A 13775-nucleotide genomic window follows, 5' to 3' on the forward strand; every position below is an offset into this window, starting at 1 on the left:
AAAGGCCAATGAAAAGTCCAGCCGAAATAAACAAAGCTCAAAAAACGAAGAACACAGTGATGACAATGCTTCGCCCAATTTTTCCAAAACGTTAAAAGACACCGGCCTCCTAGAATCTGTTCCTCTGGGCCGCCGCCTAAAACCTCTTACGGCCCTCTGCACCAAAAAGGACTTGGTGATATCGTCCTGACCCCGCAATTTGCAACCGAAGGCCAGGGCCGCCATGACTCTTGACACTTTTGCGGGAGACCAACCCGCTGATGCCCCCCGGCTCAACCATGACAACAGGATCCCGATCTGATCCTGGTAGCTCCACCCACCAGATTCCGCTGCTAGCAAAAACTCCCACTCCCGCCAAGTTGCCTGATAAGCCTCCCAGGTTCTGGGAGCCAACGACGCCTTAATCAATGCCTGAGCGTCCCGGACACCGCTAGCCAAAGTTCTGGAGGGCACTCCAAACCGACCATCTCCGCCTCCGGGGCCAATGACCGAAAACGATCGAACTGCAAACGAGAAAGAGAGTCAGCGATGGAGTTATGAACTCCCGGCACATGCGACGCTGTGACATGCGCGTTCAAATTCAAACACAACAGCACCAAACGCCGTAACACGCAAACCACCGGCGGCGAAGATGCAGACAAACTATTAATCGCGCAAACCACCCCCATGTTATCGCAACGAAAACGAACACGCCTGTTCCGAAAATTATCTTGCCACAAGTGCACCGCTACCAAAATAGGGAAAATCTCCAGGAGAGCAATGTTACGAACTAAACCAGTAGAAATCCAACTCGCAGGCCACTTTGCCGCGCACCATTGCCCTTGGAAATATGCTCCAAAACCCGAACCTCCGGCTGCGTCAGTGAATAATTCCAACGACTCGTTGTCAATCACGCCCGCCATAAACAACGACCTACCATTATATGACTTCAGGAACTCACTCCACACTGCCAAATCCTCCTTGTGCTCAGCTAATAACCGCACAAAATGGTGAGGAGCCTTAACTCCCGCCGTAGCGCTAGCCAACCTCCTAGAAAAAACTCGCCCCATTGGCATGACTCGACAAGCGAAATTAAGCTTACCGAGCAGAGATTGCAGGTCTCGCAAAGGCACCTTACGCAGGCGACCAGTTCACACAACGTCTTCCCGTAGGCCCGTCAATTTGTCCTCAGGCAAACGAAACTCCCACCGCACGGTATCGATGACTATGCCTAAGAAACACAAACACGTACTCGGGCCTTCCGTCTTACCCGGTGCCAGCGGGACCCCGAACCGCGAAGCCACCCATTCAATCGCATTCAAAATCCTTGCACAGCAATCGGACCCCGCCGGGCCGATGCACAAAAAATCGTCTAGGTAGTGTAGGACCGCATCGCAACCAGACACGTCCCGTACCACCCATTCCAAAAAGGAACTAAACGCCTCGAACAGAGCACAAGACAGCGAACAACCCATGGGCAAACATCTGTCAACAAAAAATTTTTTCTCCCAAAAACATCCAAGAGGTCTAACGCTAGACGGATGAACCGGCAACAATCGAAAAGCGGCTTCTATGTCCGTCTTTGCCAACAGGGCACCTTTTCCGCATCTCTGCACCCAAGCTACCGCTTCATCAAACGATGCGTAAACCACCGAGCACAAATCAGGATCAATGCCGTCGTTCACCGACCTACCCTTAGGATACGACAGGTGCTGGATAAGGCGAAATTTTCCCGCTTCCTTCTTAGGGACCACCCCCAGAGGGGAAACAACTAAGTCCTCAAACGGAGCATGGTCAAAAGGGCCAGCCATGCGGCCCAAAGCCACCTCCTTACGTAACTTCTCTGAAACCACCTCAGAGTGTAACAAGGCTGAATGCAGATTTTTCCTAACAACGGGAACCACAAAAGGAGGTGCTGGAATAACAAAACCTTCCGTAAAACCGGACAGTAACAGTGCCGCCTTTTCCTTATCCGGGTACCTACTTAGATAAGGGACCATCCTTTCCACCATCACCGGAGTCTCCCCCATGGGAATTACCTGGACCTGCTTTTGCCTTGCCCTTCTTAAAGCATTTTGCGGCTCCGTGGGAGGAACCACTGCAGTGGGAGCACAAATGTTTAAATCTACAATTGCTTCCAAATTTGCACTGTCCCTCATTAAATTGCCAGCAGACACCCAACTTCTGTCCTCCTGCCTGACCGGCGTTGCCTGAGGAGCTCCCTGCACCGGACTGAGATCCATGGCCGGACCCACCGGCCCCCCCTTGAAAGGGATGGCCGAACTTGTACTGCGCCATCACGCGCAACCAGAGACCAATATCCTTCTGGTCCCACCTAATAGCCGGCCGCACAGCTTTTCTCTGCCTAAACTGCTCATCGTATCTCAGCCACGCCTGACCGCCATACACCCTATGAGCCTCACTGATGGAATCCATGTAGCAAAACAGCCCCGAGCAATTCTCCGGAGCCTTCTCGCCAATAACACTGGCCAAAATGGCAAAAGCTTGAAGCCAATTAGCAAAAGTCTGGGGAATCAAACGCCAACGCCGCTTTTCTTCCTCCTCCTTTTTTAAATCCTCCTTCTTCCCCTTGTCAATGTTAAATTTCTCCAAGGGGAGCAGTGAAAAAATTTCCACGTACTCATCCTTACTAATCTTTTCCCTGACCTCTTTCTTAAGATGCGCCCCCAACGGGCCCTCAAAACACACGTATACCTCGCCGTGCGCCCTATCATCTAAGTGGACCCTACACTCCTTCTCCTTCTCAGTCTGCACAGAAACCGAAACTGGCTCCGCAACCTCGGCCTGCGCTGCTGCCGCACTAACCGGACTCCGTGTTACACCAGACCAAGCACCCAAAAAACCCTGCGGAGCCACATCACGATCCAATCTAGCTAGCAGGTTCTGCACATTAACCAAAAGCTCCCGCACCCCTGCCGCTTCACCGCCGCCTGCTACCCCTGCCGCAGCTACGCCGCTAAGCGCTCCCTGACCACCACTAAACGCAGGCGCACTAGCATCATAAGAACAAGCATGAGACACAGACGCATACTCACCGGGCTGCAAGGGATCTGTGGTCCCTCCAGCCGGAGTGCTGGTATCCGGACGTCCACGAACGGCCCAATCCGCCACCGACCCGTCCAACGATGTGCCTTGGAGGTGTCCGTCAGACCCGCTGTTCCCGGACGCAGCTGGCCCGTGGGACACTGGATTCGGACTCCCCGCGATGGGGGGAGACGCCGCCTGGACCGGCGAGGGCACATCTTGCTGACCGGCGCCAGCCGCAGTCCAGGCCGCCGTAAGAGGCTGTCCGCTCCAAGGCCCTGGAGCAGGGGGACCCCCCGCCACTGTAGTAGGGGCCGACCCAGCGCCGTCCTGCCTCGGGCCGCCCGCCCCGCTTCCATCCACCGCTCCTCTGGGCCCCGCTCTCACTGCCGAGGCAGACCACGCGGCGGAACCGGCACCGCCGCGGCCTCCCGCTGCTCTAGGCCCCAAGCGCTGCCCGGCGCGTCTTGGCTCCGCCCCCACCGCACCACGAGGTGAGGGCCTAGCAACCGCCGCTGCGCCCCCCCTGGCAGTCGGATTCCTCCCAGGCCGGGGCCTTCTCGCCGCTGCTCTTACCGGCGCCCGGCCTGGAGGGTCCCGGGAGGGGCTCCTACGCCTGCGGGGGGCGCTAGGCCCAGGATCCGGCGATAGGCGCTCGGGGGGCCGTGTCCGCCGAGCCCGCCGATCAAGATTGAGATTTAATAAGTTTGATCACTTATATAATACATTGCAAAACTTATATCATGCCATGACAGACAATGCATTATGGCGGCGGGCGGTTGACTGACGAGGGGGGCTCCCACCCTTTCTCTATTCACTTAGATTCCCCTGTTTATTAACAGCAACATGTAACGGGTTTAACTGTTTCATTGCCATTATCACTGGTTATAGCTGGAGCAGGGCTAGTTATGGTGAAACGTTGGCTCCAGTCTACACACAAGCAGTTTTATATTGAAGAGAACCTGTCACTTGACATAAATATGCAATGTTTTTACTTGTCGTAAATGCCGCTGTTCTCCTTGTTTTTCTTTTGTTCCTGCGGCACTCTAATCCTGAGATATGGCCTCCTCTTCATTGTTTAAATAAATCTAGCCCTTTTAGCCAAGTGGGCGTGGTCCCCACCTTTTCTCTGTGGACCTATGAGGGCCACCTCCAGTTGGATAAAACACTAGACTCACATAGAAGGAAGAAGGGGCCGTATCTCAGGAACCGAGAGGCGCCGGAACAAAAGTAAAACGACGCCGGATTCAGGAGAACGGCGGCATTTATACCAGATTTTAAAAAATGACAAATAACAAGTCCGCTTTAAAGCACAAATTCAGAACTGCCTCATCTGCATATAAATGTTTTGAGGTTTTAACATCCTACGTAAGTGAAATCATCCAATATTTGTCTTGTTCTATTCATAATTAACTGTGTAAATGTTAATATTAATTAGAAAAGCAATTGATGAGCCAAAAACGTGACATAATCGCCGGTGAAACGCGTTAGTTGTAATTCAATGCAGATCTCAATCTTCGGAGGGATAATTGATTTTGCTCAAACAAGACAGCGGCCGCTCCAACCGCCTGGCAGGAGGGAAAAGGTTAATCCAGTGTTTGCTGAGAGGAGGTCACTGTAACCTTCCCATCCTTCACCCCCATAGCATCATTTTCATCCCTCATCAATCAATGTCTGTTTTTCTGAATGAGCAGCACGGGACTGAAGTCTCCTTCACCTTTGCTCTTTTCGGCAGCACTTCATCCTACAATTTACTCCAATCTCTTGTGCATCTGTCACTCCTGTCTGACTTTATCACTTCCACTCATCTAGCACAAAGAAGTGCCCCTAAAGGTCTCGAGTGAGCTATGGAAATGTATGTATCCATGATTGCCATCCCCATAGAAGCCTCGTCACCCCTCCGGGCAGATGTGACAATGGCGCCTGATGGTGCATGAATTCACAAGAGCACACGGAATATTCCTTTTCATCTATATTTTTGGCGTCATTTGCACTTTTGAGCCTCTTTTTTCCCTAACATGCTACAAATGTCACTCATTTCTGCACCATTTTTTAAAATCTAATTTGTGCCTAAATATATATTTGAAGTTAAATAAAGGTTAAGTTTACAATGACTTTTTCAGATTTTTTTTTTTTTGCAATTTTTTTCATCCATTTTCCCAACAATATATGTGTTTATTATTCTATATTATTTATTATATTGTTATAATAAATTATTATTTATTACATATTATTATTAAATAATTATTATTAATGTTACAGAAATGTAAATGGTGAAAAAATGGAAACGAAATTTTAAAAACATCTCGATTTATTCACTAAGAATAAATGAGTATGAGCGCCACATGCAGAAATGCCCGTACTTATAGCTTTGGTTGCTATTAGTGATGAATCTTCTGCTTCGCCGCTGAATTCACTTTGACAAATCATCAAGATCCGCTGCTGGCAGCTCCTTTTTACAATTGCCGATCAATTTTTTTCCCAGATGTGCTCAATGGGAAACGAGTTTGGAAATGCTGCAGGTCATGGTAGCATGGTTAGGCCACGAAGGCTGCTCACAGTAGCTGAAGCATCATGATGCCTAGTGTCATGTTCAAAATGGCTCCTGGGACACTTTGGAGAAATGGCAGTATCACTGGATCCACTTGCAAATCAATGTAAAACCAAGTTGTAAGTGTACCAGGAATGATGATTAGAAGGGTCAGGCTACCATACGTTATACCACCACACACTATAATCCCTGGAGTAGGACCGGTGTGACGTTCCCTCATTCCCATGTGGTCTCACTATCAGTGTCTCCAGGTCAAAAGTGAGCCTCCATTGCCATTTTGCTCTGCACCATGATGACCTTTGAGAGCAGACATCTGGCTCATAGCCCAATGTAGTGCTGGTGGTTTGTGCAGACACTGTGTGATGCCTTAGGTTCGGTATGTGATGTCCATAAATTTGCCATACAGAATGGATTAATCTTGCAACCAGTGGTGCATCCATTTCTCCAATGTGTCCCAGAAGTTGTTTTTCAACATGACAATGCCAGGCCACTTGTTATTCGTGTTACTGTGAGCACCTTGCATGGCCTAAATGTACAACCATGTCTTGCAGAGTCTCTGGACTTGTCTTAGGGCATCATTTATCTCATACAGAAGCTGCCAGCAGCGGATCTTGATGATTTTCCCAAGTGCAATCAGCAGCAGAACATTCCTCAGACCTCAGATGACAATTAATAACCTGAGAGATAGCAGTCAGCACTGTAAGTGCCGGGGTTTCTGCATGGGGCGCTCATACTCCAGACTGTATAAATCGAGATGGTTCGAAAATTATGGGTCCATTTTTTTTTTTACATCATTTGCATATTATTAATGTGGCACCCCTAGGGGTATTTGCCACAAAAATAGTTACTGACAGTAAGTACAAATACTAAAATAGCAAGACTGCACTACCACCTCCGGCCAGAAGGGGGAGCTCCAGAGACTCCCCTTGATCCATTCTGGTCTGAGAGAAGAAATGGCAGTTGGGCCAAGGAGCTGATAGTGAGAGGTCATACAGTTGAATCTCTAACAGCCCTGTGACTGTTACCAGGCCTAAATCACCGGCCTGAGGAGAAGAGGGATAGAGAAAAAGGACATTGTGAGAACCGGGTAGCATTAATCACTACCCAGAACAGGCGCAAAGACGGATACCGGATCCGTGGCTGTATTCATTATATATAATACAGCAACCGGAAAAACGTGAGGTGATATCAGCTTCACTAGGGTCAGACGCAGCAACAGACACAGAGTTCAGCGGTACTCCTGGAGGGGGTAAACCGATAAAAGGACTCAGGTTGCCCGTCGAACCAGGACCCGGAGGGGACAGATTGGGCCAGCAGCCAGTTCACATACAGCAGCAGGGCCACACAGATATTGCGTACAATAAGAGGCGAAGACCCCGGCAGGGTCAAAGTAACTCAGAGTTCCCATACAGACTCCGGTGACAGGACTGGTTGTAAATCCTTTTTTGTTAAAGTAAACTGGTTAAACGTTTCAGTGCCTCAGTCTTTCATTTGGACAATAGCCATCTATCCAGGATTGGGATCATCACCGCTGGGAGAACCTGCTGCTGATCAAGTAAGTGCCTGTTCCCTCACGATACCCTTTACACTGTGCATTGCCTGAGGCCACAGCACCGGGTCAAGCCACCCGTGACACCCCCCTCAAGAGACAGACCCCATTGGTCCGGTGCTGGGTACCCCGGTCTCTTGGGCGTCACAAAATGTTAACATGTCTATTCATCTTATGATTTCAATAATTTAATGAATATTCATTCTTAGGGTTGCAATTTCAATGTCAAGGAGTGTTTATTACATTTTCTCTTTGACCTCTAAGCAGCAATTTATTTTTTCTTTTAGTTTATGGTGCTATTATATTGTGTAGAATAATGTGACTTTTTACGAGGAATTGGAAATATCTTCTCTTTAGCCATAATAAATTCTATCTGTAAGCCTGGTGGTGACATCGACAGATAGGTCGGTCGCTCTAGTTACAAATTTGGATGTTGTTGTGAACGTGCATCAAATTCAGCAAAGTGTGACACTAGGCAGCAAAAGTGTGATATTTGTAAACATGCAATTTATTTACTAATACATAGGAGTAAATGGAATCTTTCTAAATCTTTTTTATAGGTTGCAACATCTGATCAATGCATATTTTCCACTGCAGAAAAATGCAGGAAATAGTAAAAAAAAAAATATGCAAAATAGTGCAAGATGTGAACGAGATCTGGTAACTGCCATCCTCTATCTTCTTTTCTACAGAAGAGAGCAGCAGAGTTAGAGCTTGTTCAGACGACCGTATTTTCGGTTCGAGTGCGATCCGACAAAACCTCGGATCGCACTCGAATCAATATCATTCCATGGGGCAGTGCACATGCCCGATTTTCTCCTGACAGTGTAAACTGAGCAATGCAAAAGGTTTGATCTGGTCATTTATGCTGCAGATATTCACCACGCATTTCAACTTTTTGCATTGCAAAGAATGAAGTTTTGTGCTATAGCTGCAGCATTTGCACAGTGGAAACTGCAGAAATTAATACATTAAATAATAATTTTGTGTGGATATTGCAGCCGAAAACTTATTACAAAACTTTCCTATGTGACAGGCAGTAGATATTGTTGTCATGTTCCCTATCGCAATGTTACCTTTCTATAGAGATGAAACATGGCATGGATAGCATCATCCATCTGATATTAAGTTGGAGGAGTTAGAATGGCCTTACTTTAATCTGAGTAAATGTATTATGCTGGTCCCTTCGTTACGGAGACCAAAATTATATATCCCATAAATATCGGATGGATACAAACCCCAAAATTCATCACTGACCTCTGGTATCAGAAAATCTGCAATTGGTGCTTGGAACAGAGGAAGCTCTAGCCTTGAAGTGTACTTCTCCGCCTCTGAGTAAAAACAAATCTGAGCCTTGATGGCTGGTTCTCAGAACAGAGCTCTGCTGTCATTACCTGTTCACAGCAGGAGATGCCTACTTCAAATAAGAATGAAGTGTCAGCTTTTTCTTTCTTCCCCAGTTATAATTAATCCCATATGTCTAATGTGGAGGTGATATGTCCCCTCGCTGGATATGTCTTTATGGATTTTAAGATTTAGATTAAGATAGATAGATAGATAGATAAATAGATAATAGATAGATGGATGGATAGATAATAGATAGATAACAGATGGATAATAGATAGATAATAGATAGATAACAGATGGATAATAGATAGATAATAGATGATAGATAGATAGATAGATGGATGGATAGATATATAGATAAATAGATAATAGATAGATAATAGATAGATGGATAGATAGATAATAGATAGATAATAGATAGATAGATAGATGATAGATAGATAGATAGATAGATAGATAGATAGATAGATAGATGGATGGATAGATATATAGATAAATAGATAATAGATAGATAATAGATAGATGGATAGATAGATAATAGATGGATGGATGGATGGATGGATAGATAGATTTGCATCTCCAGACCAGTGTCAGTATCGACAACCATAGAGGAAGATGATTAAAAGTGTTTCCATTGCGACCAATCCATTTTAAGAAGATAAAAACTGGTCCGTGAAGTAGATTGCATTTTTACAATTTTATTTCAGTCCCAACGGAAAAAGGACAATCTTCCTGGAGGTCGGGCCTCTTGATCATGCATCTTTATCTAAAAACCTGCCGTATCTCTGAGATTACAGTAAACATGTGCAGCTCATTCATCATTTCAGATGAGCTGCCATTTATCGTACTTATTACCGCCACTCTACTTTACAAGCTGCTGAGGAAAGTTGACTTTGATGTACAGTATATACGTATAAAGGGGGCAATAACCGGAATCACAGGCAGATGTGCAATGACACCACACTGACTGCAGCTGAATACGTGCATACACTTAGCGTGTATGTATGGACCAAGCAAGACTTTGCAAATTATACAGATGCACAATGACGTCACTCAAAACATCAACGTTTCCCAAAGGACATGAGCAAAAATTGCCAACACAACTTTGAAAGACTAAAACTATTTCAATTTAATTAGGAAAATTATATCATTTTTTTATGTTAATATACGGATGTATAACATTTTTTTTTGCACATAGTATCAGTATTATAGTAGTTATATTCTTGTATATAGGAGCAGTATTATAGTAGTTATATTCTTGTACATAGAGGCAGTATTATAGTAGTTATATTCTTGTACATACGAGCAGTATTATAGTAGTTCTATTCTTGTACATATGGGTAGTATTATAGTAGTTATATTCTTGTACATAGGGGCAGTATTATAGTAGTTATATTCTTGTACATAGGAGCAGTATTATAGTAGTTATATTCTTGTACACAGGGGCAGTATTATAGTAGTTATATTCTTGTACATAGGAGAAGTATTATAGTAGTTATATTCTTGTACATAGAGGCAGTATTATAGTAGTTATATTCTTGTACATAGGAGAAGTATTATAGTAGTTATATTCTTGTACATAGGGGCAGTATTATAGTAGTTATATTCTTGTACATAGAGGCAGTATTATAGTAGTTATATTCTTGTACATACGAGCAGTATTATAGTAGTTCTATTCTTGTACATATGGGCAGTATTATAGTAGTTATATTCTTGTACATAGGAGCAGTATTATAGTAGTTATATTCTTGTACACAGGGGCAGTATTATAGTAGTTATATTCTTGTACATAGGAGAAGTATTATAGTAGTTATATTCTTGTACATAGAGGCAGTATTATAGTAGTTATATTCTTGTACATAGGAGAAGTATTATAGTAGTTATATTCTTGTACATAGGGGCAGTATTATAGTAGTTATATTCTTGTACATAGGGGCAGTATTATAGTAGTTATATTCTTGTACATAGGGGCAGTATTATAGTAGTTATATTCTTGTACATAGAGGCAGTATTATAGTAGTTATATTCTTGTACATAGGAGCAGTATTATAGTAGTTATATTCTTGTACATAGAGGCAGTATTATAGTAGTTATATTCTTGTACATACGAGCAGTATTATAGTAGTTCTATTCTTGTACATATGGGTAGTATTATAGTAGTTATATTCTTGTACATAGGGGCAGTATTATAGTAGTTATATTCTTGTACATAGGAGCAGTATTATAGTAGTTATATTCTTGTACACAGGGGCAGTATTATAGTAGTTATATTCTTGTACATAGGAGAAGTATTATAGTAGTTATATTCTTGTACATAGAGGCAGTATTATAGTAGTTATATTCTTGTACATAGGAGAAGTATTATAGTAGTTATATTCTTGTACATAGGGGCAGTATTATAGTAGTTATATTCTTGTACATAGAGGCAGTATTATAGTAGTTATATTCTTGTACATACGAGCAGTATTATAGTAGTTCTATTCTTGTACATATGGGCAGTATTATAGTAGTTATATTCTTGTACATAGGAGCAGTATTATAGTAGTTATATTCTTGTACACAGGGGCAGTATTATAGTAGTTATATTCTTGTACATAGGAGAAGTATTATAGTAGTTATATTCTTGTACATAGAGGCAGTATTATAGTAGTTATATTCTTGTACATAGGAGAAGTATTATAGTAGTTATATTCTTGTACATAGGGGCAGTATTATAGTAGTTATATTCTTGTACATAGGGGCAGTATTATAGTAGTTATATTCTTGTACATAGGGGCAGTATTATAGTAGTTATATTCTTGTACATAGAGGCAGTATTATAGTAGTTATATTCTTGTACATAGGAGAAGTATTATAGTAGTTATATTCTTGGACATAGAGGCAGTATTGTAGTAGTTATATTCTTGTACATAGAGGCAGTATTATAGTAGTTATATTCTTGTACATAGGAGCAGTATTATAGTAGTTATATTCTTGTACATAGGGGCAGTATTATAGTAGTTATATTCTTGTACATAGGGGCAGCATTATAGTAGTTATATTCTTGTACATAGGGGCAGTATTATAGTAGTTATATTCTTGTACATAGAGGCAGTATTATAGTAGTTATATTCTTGTACATAGGGGCAGTATTATAGTAGTTATATTCTTGTACATAGGGGCAGTATTATAGTAGTTATATTCTTGTACATAGGAGAAGTATTATAGTAGTTATATTCTTGTACATAGAGGCAGTATTATAGTAGTTATATTCTTGTACATAGGAGAAGTATTATAGTAGTTATATTCTTGTACATAGGGGCAGTATTATAGTAGTTATATTCTTGTACATAGGGGCAGTATTATAGTAGTTATATTCTTGTACATAGGGGCAGTATTATAGTAGTTATATTCTTGTACATAGGAGAAGTATTATAGTAGTTATATTCTTGTACATAGAGGCAGTATTATAGTAGTTATATTCTTGTACATAGGAGCAGTATTATAGTAGTTATATTCTTGTACATAGGGGCAGTATTATAGTAGTTATATTCTTGTACATAGGGGCAGTATTATAGTAGTTATATTCTTGTACATAGGAGCAGTATTATAGTAGTTATATTCTTGTACATAGGGGCAGTATTATAGTAGTGATATTCTTGTACACAGGGGCAGTATTATAGTAGTTATATTCTTGTACATAGGAGCAGTATTATAGTAGTGATATTCTTGTACATAGGGACAGTATTATAGTAGTTATATTCTTGTACATAGGGGCAGTATTATAGTAGTTATATTCTTGTACATAGGGGCAGTATTATAGTAGTTATATTCTTGTACATAGAGGCAGTATTATAGTAGTTATATTCTTGTACATAGGAGCAGTATTATAGTAGTTATATTCTTGTACATAGGGGCAGTATTATAGTAGTTATATTCTTGTACATAGGGGCAGTATTATAGTAGTTATATTCTTGTACATAGAGGCAGTATTATAGTAGTTATATTCTTGTACATAGGAGCAGTATTATAGTAGTTATATTCTTGTACATAGGGGCAGTATTATAGTAGTTATATTCTTGTACATAGGGGCAGTATTATAGTAGTTATATTCTTGTACATAGGGGCAGTATTATAGTAGTTATATTCTTGTACATAGGAGCAGTATTATAGTAGTTATATTCTTGTACATAGGGGCAGTATTATATTAGTTATATTCTTGTACATAGGGGCAGTATTATAGTAGTTATATTCTTGTACATAGAGGCAGTATTATAGTAGTTATATTCTTGTACATAGGAGCAGTATTATGGTAGTTATATTCTTGTACATAGGGGCAGTATTATAGTAGTTATATTCTTGTACATAGGGGCAGTATTATAGTAGTTATATTCTTGTACATAGGGGCAGTATTATAGTAGTTATATTCTTGTACATAGAGGCAGTATTATAGTAGTTATATTCTTGTACATAGGGGCAGTATTATAGTAGTTATATTCTTGTACATAGGAGCAGTATTATAGTAGTTATATTCTTGTACACAGGGGCAGTATTATAGTAGTTATATTCTTGTACATAGGAGCAGTATTATAGTAGTTATATTCTTGTACATAGGGGCAGAATTATAGTAGTTATATTCTTGTACATAGGAGAAGTATTATAGTAGTTATATTCTTGTACATAGAGGCAGTATTATAGTAGTTATATTCTTGTACATAGGGGCAGTATTATAGTAGTTATATTCTTGTACATAGGAGCAGTATTATAGTAGTTATATTCTTGTACACAGGGGCAGTATTATAGTAGTTATATTCTTGTACATAGGGGCAGTATTATAGTAGTTATATTCTATACATAGGAGCAGTATTATAGTAGATATATTCTTGTACATAGGGGCAGTATTATAGGTAGTTATATTCTTGTACATAGGGGCAGTATTATAGTAGTTATATTCTTGTACATAGGAGCAGTATTATAGTAGATATATTCTTGTACATAGGGGCAGTATTATAGGTAGTTATATTCTTGTACATAGGAGCAGTATTATAGTAGTTATATTCTTGTACATAGGAGCAGTATTATAGTAGTTATATTCTTGTACATAGGGGCAGTATTATAGTAGTTATATTCTTGTACATAGGGGCAGTATTATAGTAGTTATATTCTTGTACATAGGAGCAGTATTATAGTAGTTATATTCTTGTATAATACTATGTATAACTATATTATAGTAGATATAGTTTTGTGCATATGGGGCACACTAGACATCTTACCTTGTAAATCTTACAAGCAAAAATGAGATAATTAGTAATTAGAATTCCTCTT

Source organism: Ranitomeya imitator, chromosome 2 (genome assembly GCF_032444005.1).
Source record: "Ranitomeya imitator isolate aRanImi1 chromosome 2, aRanImi1.pri, whole genome shotgun sequence".
Lineage (NCBI taxonomy): Eukaryota > Metazoa > Chordata > Amphibia > Anura > Dendrobatidae > Ranitomeya > Ranitomeya imitator.